Source organism: Anastrepha ludens, chromosome 4, assembly GCF_028408465.1.
Source record: "Anastrepha ludens isolate Willacy chromosome 4, idAnaLude1.1, whole genome shotgun sequence".
In the NCBI taxonomy this organism is placed as follows: Eukaryota; Metazoa; Arthropoda; class Insecta; order Diptera; family Tephritidae; genus Anastrepha; species Anastrepha ludens.
Window position 1 is genome coordinate 11342251 of NC_071500.1, and position 16019 is coordinate 11358269.

Consider the following 16019-nt stretch of genomic DNA (forward strand, 5'->3'; position numbering starts at 1 on the left):
ACCAGGGATCGGTATCGACTTCAATTGATGCGATTGAGCCAAGCACTGCACGAGAAGCGGCCGCAATACGCGGAGAGGTATGAAAAAGTGATTCTACAGCATGACAACGCTCGGCCTCACGTTGCCAAACCCGTTAAAAGCTACCTGGAAACACTGAATTTGGAAATTCTACCCCACCCGCCATATTCTCCAGATATTACGCCGTCCGCATATCACCTGTTTCGATCGATTTAATCAAATTAATTTAACCTAACCTACGATGTGACGTTTCTTATCTGCCTTTATTGACAACCCACCCGATGAATGAAGCCTGCGTTATCTAATGCGTAACTGTTTTTACTTTCATTTTTTTATATTTTTTTTTATTTTTGTATTATAATTAACCCAATAGTTTTATTATGATATTCAATTAAGTAACAATGTATCACTCATTTATGGCAGAAAGCAAGAAATACGGAAAGCGAGTGAGAGGGCACGTAACTTACCTTGTAAGCGAATTATTGCCATTAGTCTTATTATGGTTGATGTTGTAGTTGTTTGGGGTTTGATTATTGCTGTGCAGTGCTGTCGATTTCTTACGGCGAATAGCCATGTGGCGCTCACGCGTCGGAAATTTCGGTTGCTTCCGAATCAGAATTGGTTGTATAGCAAATTCATCACACATTTTGATTTTAGGGAATTTCTTGAGAAGCCTGGATGTGCCACCTTCAATGCAAGGGGGCAAACGCATTTTGTTGATTGCGACTTAAATTACTTATAAATTGGGGTGTTCAAATATTTTATGCACTTATATTTTTTAGCCACAACACTTGACGTAATTACTCACAAACTGCATGGAAATATTTTTGTAAAAAGCCAATTTATTCCGTGTAATTCCGCTTCAACTCGACTTCAAATTGACAGTTTAATAAGCGGCTGGCTTCAAAATGCGACTGGTTTGTATATTTCATTGAATGCGATATGCAAACACAAAGCGGCAAACGCAGTAAAGCGGGCCGCAGAGGCGCGCAACAAATCATAACAATCGCTGTTTAGAGGAGTGCTCTTTAGCAGACCGTTACTCGCTCTGAGCGAATTTGACAGAAATAGCAGAAGGGCTGACGTCATTTGGGATGTTTTTAACAAAAAAACTGAGATTATGTTGGTGATATACGAAAAAACTGAACCAATGACACTTCGAAGCCGTCTCAACAACGGCCGATTGAGCGAGTGTGTGAATGCATGTGAAATGATCTTGCAGAATTCTTCCAAGTAATGAAGCTGCCGAAGTTCCGTTCATAATTTTCTTGTTCACCATGAAATTGAAATTTGAAAAGGTCGAACCAAGGAGCACCAGGAGATTTGGTGGCTCCTAAAACACTCAGACTAAAGAGCCCATTGCATTTGAAGTTCTGGAAAGGGGGTAGATATTAAAGGAGGGAAGAAGAAAAGTATCAGAGAAAGAGATAGGAAAGAATAGAGACAGAGATAGAGATAGTTAGTCCTGTGAGAATTTTCCAAATTCTTTGGCAAATCTGTAAATATCCTCCAGTTTAAGAGAACGAATATTACTCATTCTCACAACATCAGAACCCAAAACTCGTAGCCGTGCTCTAGCAAAGGCAGAACACTCACAGAGGAAGTGCTCAGTGCTATCCGCCTCCTCCAAGCATGACAGGCACACCGAGTCCTCAATGATTCCAATGGTGGTCATATGCTGACCCCATGGGTTGTGTGCTGTAATGATGCCGACCATCAACCGAATGTCTTTCCTTCTAAGTTTTAGTAGAAAGTTTGACAGTTTTCTGTTCGGACTTGTCACAAAACACTTTGCAGTTATGCAGTGTTCTAGACCGGACCATCCCTCTTTATACAGATTGCCTACATAATCGCGGATTCAGTTCAAGATTGCTGCGATTTCGTTTCCTTGAACACCGGAGTGTCCCGGAACCCATATAAATACAAGCCTGTTTTGTCTCGCGACAGAATTAAGCTTCTTCTTACATTCTTGAACAATCTTTGAGGTGTTCTTCGCGTTCTCCAGGGCCTTCAATGCAGCCTGACTGTCACTGAAGACTCCAATCAGTTTCCCGCTCCATCTCCTCTCGATTATCCATTCGGCTACTTTCAGGATAGCAAAAACTTCTGTTTGGAAAACAGTTGCCATTCCCCCCATAGCATAGTGATACTTATTGTTCTTGTTCATGTTCACCATAGTTACAGAGCAAACTTGGTAAGCGTTCCCACGACAGTTGGTTCTACGTCACCGGAGCGACCCGGATTTATATCCGGCCAAGGACTGTTACTACGGCAGCATTCTCCGTATATGTAGAGGAAATGTTTGTGCTGCTACAACAACAGCAGCGAACTTGGTAACTTCATCATCCTTGTAGCTGGGCGCATATAAACCATGCTGCCACAAGAGCTGCCAAAATAAGCGACATGTTAAGTAAGCTCAAAGCAAACCTTGGAGGTCCAACGCAGAACAAGCGAAACATTTTAATGGACACGACGAACACGATTCTCTTATACGGATGCGAAATATGGGCAGATTCGCTAAGGGTGCAATGCCGGCGGAAAACTCTGCAATCTGTGCAACGCAACTGCACTCTCAGAGTGGCTTCGTCATACAGAACAGTATCTGAAGCAGCGGTGTTAGTTATCAGCGGAACCATTCCTATAGATATTCTAGCACAAGAGCGCAAACGGAGATGGAAGGCAAAAAACACAGGAATCCCAGTACCACGCTTCTTCGATATTAGAGTTCAAACGCTCACACTTTGGCAGGCAAGATGGAACTCTGAACAGTATGGTAGATGATTAGCGAGACTAATACCGGATTTAAAAAAGTGGGTAGAAAGAAAGCACGGTGCGGTTAACTATTACCTCACACAGCTTTTGTCCGGACGTGGGTCCTTTCGCAAGTATTTGTGGCGAACGTGAGTCAACCAAACTGCATATGTATATGGAGATACTGAGTATGACGATGCGGAGCACACCTTCTTTAAATGCGAGAGGTGGAACGTAGAGAGAACAGGTCTGCAACGAGCTTATGGTGTATTTACACCTGAAGAAATTATCGAGAAATTGATGATAGACGAAGAAAAATGGAATGCCGTCGCAAATTTTGTGGAGGACATTATCCGAAAAAAGAAGCGCGAAATGGAAAGTTATGCTGAAGAGCATTGAGTATAGGTTTCTCAAAACAGGCGACCCTGGACGCAGGGTGAGTAAGTAAGTGACCTTCTTAGGACGCCGTTTTGGTCCTCTACCTCGAAGCAATGCGAAAGCAGTCCCGGGGTGGAGGGAAAAATCCAAGAGAAGAGGAGGGATATTTTTAGTGGAATCACCACACACGTAGTAGCGACGGTTACCAAGTATATGGTGCGCAGGTATTTTTAACCCAATCTCACCGCCAAAAACAAAAATCATCCTTGTAGCAATCGATTTAACTTCGTTTCGTTGTTTGTTTTGCTTTTTCTCTTGCCGTTTACATAAGAATGCCAGCATAAAATGAAATGACGAGAAGCCGTTCCATTTGCACCACCAGCTTACCATCTAACTCCACCGGCGTGTCCGCTGTGCAACGTAGTCCGTTCTTTTCTTCTTCTTTTCTACTTTCTTTTGTCGTGACATTCTAATATTTGCCTAGCGCCACCACCTTTAATGAATGCGCTTTGGTGTTTGTTATGAATAGTGCCATTTTTTCGCTCGTAGGTGCACTTGGAATTTTCAAAAGAAATGGCAAAGATCGTCAACTACGGCGCGCATATGAACCGTTTGCGAAACAACAATTGAAATTTCAGCCGATTGTTACGATTTGTGGCATGTTTGCGGCCCGCTTAAGGCAGACTCAAAGCCCGACGATTACACAAATACTTACACATTTTTACCATATAATTTTTTTACCACAACCTTTTATTTGTTTGATTTATTGCACGTGTGTTTTATTGGTTGTTAAATTTTTTTATTTGTTTTATGTATTTTTAAATTGAAAGCAACATGAAATACACTTCGTTTTACAAAAGCAAATCCATTTCAAAAGTGCTTCAGTGCTTGCAAATAAATGGATGGGCAATAATGTATGTATGTGAACACAATACTCGAAAGCATGTATATATTTACATACGTATGTATGTATGTGTGTATGTATATTGTCTGCTGATAAGCGCTGATACAATTTTTTTCACTTCAAAATTTATTTATTTTACAATTGAAATCATCGGCGATGCACACTCACTATGGCTGCAATCATCGTGTGTGTGTGTGTACATATATATATATTATATATGTATGTATGCATATGCGTAAACAAGCATATGTCTCATTCAACCATTTATCAGCGGACACGATAAGCTATGTTGAAGCATTGAGTAACTCATAACCGAAGCGGCACTCGATACAAAAAAAAATAATTATAGCATGCGACAAATGTTTGTTCGATCTAATTGAAGTTTTTTCTGTTTACCAAACACGATAATTAAAAAAAAAAATAAACACGAAGCGGCAATATATCAGCTATTGCAAAGGCGTCTCTCTCTCTCTCTCTACAGACGTCAACAAAACAAAAACAACCGCACAAACGAGCTGAGAAGATATGCAAAGCAAAGTGCAAACAGTATTTGAGCACAAGTAATCGACTACCACGACACAATCCACTTCGACAGCTATAACTTAAGCGATATAGAGTCAGCTTTGATTACCGCTCGAATGTCAACTAAACGATCCGAACAGCTGTGCTGAAGCATACATACGTTCGTTAACTGATGTTATTAAAATGCCGAAGCCCCACTTGAAAAGTGACGATGCGGTTTCAAAAGTCTCAAACGAAAAAAAAAACAAAAAACGTACTCATGTACTCTGGTATCAGCCTTCACTCACTTTGTAGTAGACGAGCATGTACAATTACATAAATACGTATGCATGTGTTTGAGTGCATGCAAAGCTCAACGGAAACAACAACATCAGCATGGGGCTATACTGTATGTACGGACTTACGACCGACCACGTTGCTTGTTGTTTTAAGGTAGATATGCACGTGGATTGAGTCTCATGCTAGCTAAGCACAAAAAGGCTTCTCTCCAAAAGAGAGAAGTTAGATGCAGTTAAGCTAATTTTACTTTTAGACATTCATGCACTTTGCACTGTATATCTATGCATACATATGTATGTACGTATGTATGTACATAGGTTAATTGGGTACAAAGCACAAACATTTTGAAGCACTTTGAAATTCAGTTGGTTGAGCTTTTCTTTGAGAACGACATTTTTGTTGTTAGCTAATAGAAGGAGGACACTCTATTCAGCACGTCATCCTTGAATGCAACGCACTTTTTGAGAAATGCGCTTCAGATTTATTTGCTTATATTGACTGATTGGGCGCAGTCTCGCTGGTGGTGGTGTTAATTACAATGAAGCCACACGTGCAAGTAATTCTTTGCAAGTAGAGAATCGATAGACTCATCGAGAAAAGGCCAGCTGTTGGCAGGTGGTAATGGCAAGTTGATTCAAAAAATCCATGCAAAGGTGTGTGTCGGTGTCACAATCACTGTTCTCCCAATGCTTTCATTTTAACATTTACTTGTGGCAGGTGTCGAAATGGGGAATGACTGGGGAATTTCGTTGTCAGTAGCCTTGCAGGTTCGTAAATGTGAATACATTGGCGAAAAATGGTAAGTTTATTGAATATTTCAAATTTGTACTTGAAGGTGTGGCTACTTGCTTAGATTCGCTAAAAGATAGAGATGGTTAAAAGCACTCAGACTTTTGGCGTGGCACTTTTTAGGACGCACCAGTTTACTAAAAACAAAACAGGTCGGGTGTTAGAGCGCTCACATACCGCTTTCAAATACTTGCGACCGCACACCTATTCCAAAAGTTAAAACCTACTATAGCTAAGCCACTTTATGAACGACTACCAAATGGCTCGATCTCTAGTTCCTAAACTGCGGTCTCAGTATTCTTTGACGTTATTGAAAGTAAAGTGCAGTGGTCGCAAAGTTTGAGGTGAGACCGTGGACCAATTTTGTCTAAGTGAGGCACAAAGGCAAAGGCACAAAACAGGCAAACAACTAGAGTCAAAAGGACTATTACCATTGCAGTTTATTATCATTTAAGTTGAACAGAGCCTATTCAGAGTTATGTAAAATTTCAAAACAGGCTTGAGATGGAGAATAATTTAAGGCTGAGCCTCAGCAAAAAATTTGTACGAATAATTTCCATCACTGAACGCAAATCTGAATTCAAATTCTTCTTCTTCTTAATTGGCATGGTAACCGCTTACGCGACTTTGACCGAGTTTAACAAAGTGTGCAGTCGTTTCTTTCCCGTGGTAATCGGCGCCAGTTGGCACACCAAGTGAAGCCAAGTCCACCACCTGATCTTTCCAACGCAGAGGAGGTCTTTCTCTTCCTCTGCTACCACCAGCTGGTGCCGCATCGAATACTTCAGAGCCGGAGCGTTTGCATCCATTTGAACGACATGACCCAGGGAGCGTAGCCGCTGGATCTTTATTCGCTGCGCTATGTCTACCTATGTCTCCGTAAAGCTCATACAGCTCATCGTTCCAGAGCCTGCGATATTCGCCGTGGCCAACGTGCACAGGTACTAAAATCTTCCTCAGAATATTTCCCCTAAACACTCTATACCTTAGGACGGGCATGATGGGGGCCTTGTAGAGTGTTAGTTTTGTTCGTTGAAAGAAGAATTGACTACTCAGTAGCCTACTCAGTCCCGAGTAGTACTTGTTGTGAAGTGAGATTCTACGTTGGATTTCAAGCCTGCCATTGTTATAGGTGCTAATTCTGGTTTATAAATAAACCAAGACTTTTACCCCAAGCAACTGTAAGCTCTTGTAAAAAATTGTGGGTGGACGATTAAGTTCTGCGGCTCATACGATGCTCTCCAACATCAGATTAAAGAAGTCACACGTCAGCGAGTCACCCTGTCTGAAACCTCGATTGGTATCAAACGGCTCGGAGAGGTCCTTCCCAATTCTGATGACGCTGCTGGTATTGAGCAAAGTCATCTACATAACTGACCAAATTCAGACATCGCGGCATCCATGTAGGTAGGTTAGGTTAGCTTAAATGGCTGCCCTTGCGAGGGGCTCTCTTAGACAAAAAATTAAAATTTGACCCTTGTGAGGCTATGCAGGGAGAGGAGAGGGGGTACAGGAAAGGGGGAGGAACCAGACAGAATCCAGAGTTTGGATTAGAGGAATTTGAAGATGACGACCAATGAGTGGCAGTTTACGTTTGTGTTAACCGCTTCAAGTTGCTAATGAATTTCCCCAGATGTGCGATATTTAAGCCCGCAATATCCGCTGGTGTGGCGAAGAAGTGAGAGCCCAGATGTTTAAACCTTGGCCCTATGAAAGCAAGGCAACTGAGAAGAAGGAGCTGAGATGATTCCACCTCGTCCTCCAGACAGCTTCTGCAGAAAAGGCTGGGCGCAATGCCAAGTCTTTCCGCATGGTCACCTAACGTTCAGTTTCCGGTGAAGATACTTACCAAATTCGATCGCTGTGGCTTTGTTAGCCTTAGAAGTTCTTCCGAGTGCCCCCGATCTACCCGCGGCCAGAAGAAAGACCTCGCGACTTTGCACGTTTGCGCACTACCTTAGCGCTCGCTGAGTTGACGCGAGGCCCATCTTTCCAGTAGCAGACCACAAGTTCTCAAGGGAACTCCAATCTTTTCATATTGTGAAGAAGCCGCCTCAAGGGTTCCCTGTCTGGCCAACTTATCGGCCCAGCAATTTCGCCTCTATGTCGCTGTGACCGGGAACTCAAATGAGCTTAATATCGAAGTATTCCGATGCAATCAAGAGAGAAGTCAGGCATTCGCCGACTAATTTCGAACGCACAAACAGCGGGCTCAAAGCTCTAGCTACCGCTTGGCTATCGGAGTAGATATTCACCTCGTTTACTGTAATGCAGAAGCGAGCAGCCAATCCACAGCTTCCTTAATTGCGGCTACTTCTGCTTGGAAAACAACGTCATATAGGTAACTCCTTTTCGTACTGTCGAATGCAGCTTTGAAGCCGACGAAGAAATGGCCCTGTGGGTATTTTTCAAGACTTGACATATTGTGAATATCTGGCCGATGGTGGACTTTTCAGGTCTAAAGCCACACTGATAAGTTCCAATCAGTTAGTGGATTGTGGACTTCAGCCTTTCACACAATGCGCTTGCTAAAACCTTACAGGCGATATTGAGAGGACTAATCCCGCGATAATTGACACAGTATCACCCTTCTTAAAGATTGGGCAGAACACACTTAAATTCCAATCGGCAGGCATGCCTTCATCCGCCCATAATTTGCATACAAGCTGATGCATGCACCCCGGCATGTTTGAATAGCTCAGCCCGTCACATCCCGCGGTTTTGATGTTCATTAGCCGCTTACCGCTATTCTCACCTCGTCAGAGCCGGATAACAGAACAACAGTTCCGTCGACATGCGCAGATGTCACTGTTTAACAAGTTCGAGAAAAGTTCCCTCCATTATTTTCCGTCTTTGTTCTTACAGGAAAACGCCCTGGTCTTGAAACCTTCTGTAAGCCGCCGAGCTTTCTAATAGAATTTTCGGCTGTTGTTGGGTTTTATATAATGGCGAGGTTCCAGCCTAAAATGCTGCTTGTTTTTTCTCCACCGATATAACTCATTATGATCTGGGAATGCTATTGGTGCATGAAGAAATTGGCAGCATCAGCATAAGATATAACAATGGGCTTGCTAACCACCCAATTCTCGCGCGTCCAGAAATCTTTTGTGTATAGGGCAGAAAATACTCCACTCCTAGCCGCAAAAAAAGCCTAATTGAAATTCCCACTTTGAATAACATTTTAGTACTAAACCAAAGAGGGACCTTGTAGGACTTTTTAGGACTTTGAAGTAATATTTAATGTTGACAGTTATAAAACTGCATACTCCGAATTTTTCTAAAAATGTTGCATAAAAAGTTGGAAATTTGGAAGTTTTTTTTGTGTGTTTGAAATTTTTGTGAAATTCGACAAAGTTAGGATCTTTGTTGTTTATGTTTTTTTTTTTTGTGGAATTCTCTATACCTTTACAGCAATAAAAACAGGCATATTTGATAGTTCGACGCGCTATAAAGGATTAATTTGGACAAAGCTGTGCGCATTGGATAAGAAGCTGACTTGGGAGACACTCGTTTCACTGAAGGTGAATCGCGCATTGAGGATTTTTCAGCAATGCCGTAGAGCCTTTGGTAAAACCTGGGGTCTGAAACCTGCTGTGGTCCTATGGATATAAACAGCACTTATCAGACCAATCATCACTTACGCTTCTGTGGTCTGGTGGCGACGGAGCATAGTTAAGTCCACAATCCGGGAGCTATACAGGCTACAAAGAAGTGTATATTTATGCATCACAGGTGCCATGAGTACAACCTCTGGTGATGCCCTAAATGTTATGCTTGATTTGCTCCCCCTGGTTCTTAAGATACAACAGGAAGCAATAAAAGCAATGTGTAGACTCCATAAATATGGTTTCTGGCACGAAGATGGAACTTCGGGACACACAGAAATCTTTAAGGTGCTATCTGCCTATGTTTTTGGCACCTAAAGACGACCTGATACTCACAGTTTCATTTAGAAGGAAATTTGATGTCAATAGAGTAATCCAGAATGCATTCAGGGAGGTTTAACGGATAATTTCTTTACCGATGAGCCCAAGAATGAAATAGGTTCTGGAGCCGGATGCTACTTAAACGAGAGTAATAAGTATCACTATGCTATGGGGGAAATGGCAACTGTTTTCCAAACAGACGTTTTTGCCATCCTGAAAGTAGCCGAATGGATAATCGAGAGGAGATGGAGCGGGAAACAGATTGGAGTTTTCAATGACAGTCAGGCTGCATTGAAGGCCCTGGAAAACGCGAATCAAACCTCAAAGATTGTGCAAGAATGTAAGAGGAAGCTTAATTCTGTCGCAAAACAAAACAGGCTTGTACTTATGTGGGTTCCAGGACACTCCGGTATTCAAGGAAACGAAATTGCCGATGAATTGGCCAACCGTGCATCAGCGGTGCCCCCACAGGGGCCAGAGCCAATAATCGAAATTAGTTCCGCAGGAATCATGAATTGGATCAGCGATTATGTAGGCAATATACATAAAAAGCGATGGTCCGGTCTAGAACGCTGCAGAACTGCAAAGTGTTTTGTCACAAGTCCGAACAGAAAACTGTCAAACTTTCTACTAAAACTTAGAAGGAAATGCATTCGGTTGATGGTCGGTATCATTACAGGACACAACCCATGGGGTCAGCATATGACCACCATTGGAATCATTGAGGAACCAGTGTGCCTGTCATGCTTGGAGGAGGCGGATAGCACTGAGCACTTTCTCTGTGAGTGTCCTGACTTTGCTAAAGCACGGCTACGAGTTTTGGGTTCTGATGTTGTGAGAATGAGTAATATTTGTTCTCTTAAACTGGAGGATATTTACAGATTTGCCAAAGAATCTGGAAAATTCTCACAGGACTAACTATCTCTATCTCTGTCTCTATTCTTTCCTATCTCTTTCTCTGATATTTTTTTCCTTCCCTCCTTGACTATCTACCCCCTTTTCAGAGCTCTAAATACAATGGGCTCTTTAGCCTGAGTGTTTTAGGAGCCACCAAATCTCCTGGTGCTCCCCGGCTCGACCTTTTCAAATTTCAATTTCAAGCTGTGTGCACACGCCTTCATAGAAATGTGAGTTATGAAATTCAGTTTACAAAAAAAGAAGAACAAGTCTGCTTTTTAGGATTAAATCAAACATTTAGCCTCGAAAATGTTACGCAAATTATCAAATCACTCGAGCAGACACAGAACTGCAAAAATATTCCAATGAATTATTGTAAAAACCATCAGTACCAGCAAATAACCTGAAGGTACATCCATTTGTAGCACCTTCATTTGTAATGCTTGCCACTAAATTTTTAGCAAATATTAACAACGTCAGCAAATTTCACTGTAATTTTGTTTCTCCACAGGTAAGAATCATAAAAATTTAAGAGCGTCTTTTTTGTTTTTTATTTAATTGGATATCAAGAAAAAAGTAACGATAAGATCTCAAAGAGTTATAAAATGTGAATAGCAAAAAGTTGATTATTCACAGTCAAGAAGATAATGAACCGCGAAAAAAGTAATTAATCTTCGTACTGATTTTCGCAGGTAATAAATGTTGAATTTTAAAGAAATTTTAGACAGCGCTTCATCCAATTGTAATAAATTATAAATAAATTCCAAAGTGTATGTCTTTTAAAGAGTATATGGAAAGTCATCTTGCAACTTTCACTCGCCACAATTCGTCAATGCCACAGTTGGAGCAGCTCACTGCGGCTTATTCATATGCGAATCCGCGTTAGATACGAGTATGTGTGTGTGTGTATGAGTGCTATGGTAAATCCGCAGCGAATTAAGAACAATCGTTTGCAAATTTATTTATGTAAGATAATACAAATTGCAAATCCACTGACTTAATGAATTTCGATGGGACTGAGTGGAGAATGTGCTTTTGTGTTTTTGGCAAATCAAGCGTACATACGATTACATATGTAGATACATATATCTGTGTCATTACGAGTAGAAAAAAGTTAGAAACGACCAGACTAAACATTGATGGGGTTAACGTCACAACACAAGCAGCTCTAAGATATTTGGGTGTAATAATCGATACTCGTCTAAGCTTCAAGGAGGGTATTAAAAAAGCATGCGGAAAGGCAGCCATGGTGACGGCGGCACTGTCAAGAATTATGGCCAACATTGATGGTCCCACTCAGAGTAGAAGAACGCTAGTAGCGAAAGATACCCTATCTACACTCATGTATGCAGCACCCACATGGGGTAAAGCCCTGATACAAAAAACATACGCGAATAAGGCGAAAATAGTTTTTAGACTAAATGCCCTTGGAGTTGCCTATGCTTTGAGAACAGTGTCTTTTGAAGCAGTATGTATCATATCGGGTATCATGCCACCAGATATAATGACCTCTGAACTGGGTAGAGTCTATGACAAAGCCAAAAGTCTAAACAGGCGACTAACGGCGGAAGAGCGTAAGGAAGAAAGACGGGGGAGCATAATTGAGTGGCAAAATCGCTGGGATCTAGCGACAAAAGGGAGGTGGACGCATAAACATATCAGAAGCGTGCAGGCTTGGGTAGAGAGAGAGGACATGGTGACACAAATTACTACCTGACACAGTTCCTGACAGGACATGGGTGCTATAGAGAGTATCTTCAAAGACTCGGCCACGAGGATGCAGCAGACTGCTCGTTCTGCGGCAACGGTAGTGAGAACGTGGAACATGTCTTCTCCTGCCCGAGATACGCATATGAGAAATCATAAATCCATTGAAGAAATCATAAAGGAAATAATAACCCCGGGCAACATTGCAGACCACATGCTGCAATCGAATTTGGTGTGGACCAATATGAGGGAATGGTCCGCAAAGGCGTTACAGGAACTGAGGAAAAAGGAATGGGAACGCAGCAAACAAAGACGACAAAGAAGTAACGAAGGATAGACGAAGACAGAAATATAAAGGAAGAGCCATACTGGCTAGCTAGCCTGGCCCTGCGATGCAATGCTTAAACGGCGCTACCACAGGGCAAACTAAAGCTACAGAGGTCGGAGTTAGGGTTTAGTACGTAGGTGTAATGTTTCGCAAGTCCAGTTTAGTAGAAATACTGACTGTGCGTGGTCCCGAATGTGGTGCACCTTTAGCGATCAGTATGAATCGTGCATGCCGCCTATATTGACGGTATCTCGACCGCCGTAGCCGAATGGGTTAGTGCGTGATTACCATTCGGAATTCGCAGAGGGAACGTAGGTTCGAATCTCGGTGAGAGACCAGAAATGAAGAAAAAGTTTTTTCTAATAGCGGTCGCCCCTCGCCAGGCAATGGCAAACTTCCGAGTGTATTTCTGCCATGAAAAACCTCCTCATAAAAATATCTGCCGTTCGGAGTCGGCGTGAAACTGTAGGTCCCTCCATTTGTGGAACAACATCAAGCCACACACCACAAATTGGGGGAGGAGCTCGGCCAAACGCTCACAAAAAAGGTGTACGAGCCAATTATATATACATATATATATGTAAGATTCCCCCTTCAGCAATTAGGGCCCAAGGCTCTATTATGGTGCACTCGGAACTGGTCAGGGAATGCCTGGTCTCTCTCTCGATTGCATCAGAACTCTTTCGGTACTTGGTCACAGTGACATTATTGGAGACTGCGAAGCCGACGAGCTGGCCAGACAAGGGGCCTGTGAGGCGGTGTGCCCGCGAAAGAAGAAGATCAGGATCCCCTTGACAACCTGTGCTCTACTCCTGGCAGGATGGGCTTTGCACCAACTCAGCGAGCGCTGGGTAAGTACACGAACGTGTAGGGTCGCGAAGTCCTTCTGGCCACGTTTGGATAGGAGGCGTTCGAGGGATATTCTGAGGATGACGAAATCTCATCTCTCAAATTTCGTGGGCATCCTCACGGGGCACTGCCCGCGGGGTACACATGCCGTGAGACTCGGAATCACTTCGAGTCCTTTTTGCGCCAGCTCTATGGAGGATGAGGTGGAATCATCTCAGCACCTGCTCCTCAGCTGCCCAGATCTCGCGGGACTAAGCTTCAAGCATCCTGGTTCTTACTTATTTTCTGCGCCTGCTGATATAGCGGGTCTTGATATCAAAATACTGATGAACTTCATCAGCAGCATAAAGAGGTTAACACAACTGCAAACCAGTCACCGTTCATAGTCCACAAACACTCAACCCTCCCCACCCCTTTCCCTTTCGTCCTATCGTCCTTTTCCTTCACCTCTGTTTCCCCTCTTGCAATGCTATCACAAAGAATAAACCAAACTTTTTCGTCCAAGTGGGCCCACTCTCTGGGCAACCATCACTACCTAACCTAACCTAACCCTTCGGATATACAAGGGATAAATAAATATTCATAAATATTATTTTATTTATTATTTTTATCCCTGATTTTGCCCCACAAAACCCCATCACACGCCCTCAGTTGTTCTGCATAACTGCCACGCATTTGGCTAATTAATTCCACAATCTCAATACGCTTTGATAGCCTGCTTTAATGGGATTATCAGCTGGCCCGCGTCACGTTGCCAACCCCTAAAAATCAAGGCACCTTAAAAGCAATTCGTTCATTCAAAATATTTTATGTATCTGCTGGGGTGCCAAAATGTCACAGTTTCATGCCACTTCACTGCTGGAATTTGACTTGGCGCTTGCGATGCCGTGTGGTCGAAGGGGGGAATGGCTTCATTCTACATTAGATGTTTTTTTTATTGCTAATTGATTTTGTATTTTTTACATTTTTCTCTACTTTTCGCACATTTCTTTCAAATTGTTTGTATTTAGAGCACTTTTACTTGTCTATTCTTTCTAGGTTAATAATTTAATTCTAGGTTAATAGGTTTTTGATAGGCAACATACACGCGTACATGGAAGTAAATGGACTTGAGCGGAAAAATAACTAAACGCAGCCCGAATTTTTTTCTCACAATTATAATTAGATTAGTGTAAAAATTTTGATGGAATTGCAATAAAAATAAATAAAAACTTGTGGCACAAAACAAATGCCAATTTATGCTTCCTGAGATTTACGGTATCAAATGAAATTGGATTCTTTACCATGGAATATCTTAATAATTTTATATTTGTATTTCGTTTTGAACTAAAGTAATACTAAATAAGTCTCTTACATGGATATATATAAATATCACTGATTCTAAGTGGATATCCGTATGGCTTAGAGGCAGGCAGAACGCGTAAAAATAGTTGCCACTTTCGCATCAGCCCCCCCGCGTCTCCTCTTTAGGAAGCCCTTTTTAATATTGTTCGGAAAGAAATTGTCGTTTTTTTTTAAAGAAAGTAAGTACATTTTTATTAAAACATAGAATGAACTTTAATCAATTATATAGTTTCCATTTTGTTCGATAACCTTTTGCCAACTGCCCGGAAAATTCATTATTCCGCGCTCATAGAACTTCTGGCTTGTATTTGCAAAAAACTGAGCCAAGTGCGATTTTATAACCTCGTCATTGCCGAACGTTTTACCATTTAAGGAGTTCTGCAAAGACCGAAACAAATGGTTGGTTGTATGGCTATAGTGGTGATTCTTCCAGAATCCCACGAGCGTTTCCGAACCATTTTGTTGCCACATCCTCGTTACCAACTTGTTTAGCAGTTATTTGCAGCATGATTCTATCCAGTCTTTGTGGTTTAAGAACCTTATTAGGTTATTGACATCTAAGCCAGACAGTTGTTCGAAACTCTCGGTTGGCCCAGGGTTAGCATTCTCTCCTTCCATAGGGCAGGGCATTCACAGAGGAAGCGGAAGATTGTTTCCTTTTTCTCCAGTTGTTTACAACTGTGACAGTATGTATTGTGAGGGATGCCCATTTTGGCTGCTTGTTCTTCGCCAGTTATGACTGCCATTAGTCTCCATGCGTCCCGTTGTTTCATGTTTAACAATATTGCCGATTGCTTGAGGTTGTAGGTGGGCCATAACGTTTTGCTGATTTTGCATTTCGTCTGGTCTCTCCATCTACAATCCACGATCCGAAGGTATTTTAGGGAAATTATACTCTTGACTGCACCTAATAGTGTGAATACCGATTCTGCAAGAGCAACCAAATGGTGTGAATACCGATTCATGGCAGATCCCCCTCTTGCCAGTTCATCTGCTTTTTCTTTACCTTAAATATTCCGATGTCCCGGCACCCAGATTAAGGTAACTTTATGGTTTACACTCAAAGTGGTGAGGCTATTCCTGATTTGTTCCACCACCATAGAGTTTGTAGTAGTTGAATCCAGTGCCTGGATTGCAGCTTCCGAAAGAATAGCGATATTGCCCTTAAAAGAGAAATCTGTGATTAGTAGCCTACGAGCTTCCCCAATTGCCAGTACTTCCGCCTGGAAGACCCTGCAGGCATTGGGGAGACGCACAGATTTTTTAATTTTAAGGCTATGAGAATATATACCACCTCCAACACCACAATCCATTTTAGAACCATCTG

At 42.1% G+C, this 16019-nt stretch overlaps 1 long non-coding RNA gene across 1 annotated transcript; it reads right to left on the bottom strand.

Annotated features, from left to right (window-relative positions):
- Nucleotides 1-485: 485 nt before the first annotated feature.
- On the bottom strand, nt 486-4768 carry LOC128862073 (uncharacterized). The gene is made up of 2 exons (XR_008454420.1): nt 3863-4768; nt 486-932 (listed from the first exon to the last, which is right to left on the bottom strand). It is a non-coding gene; the product is annotated as an uncharacterized LOC128862073 (long non-coding RNA).
- Nucleotides 4769-16019: the final 11251 nt, after the last annotated feature.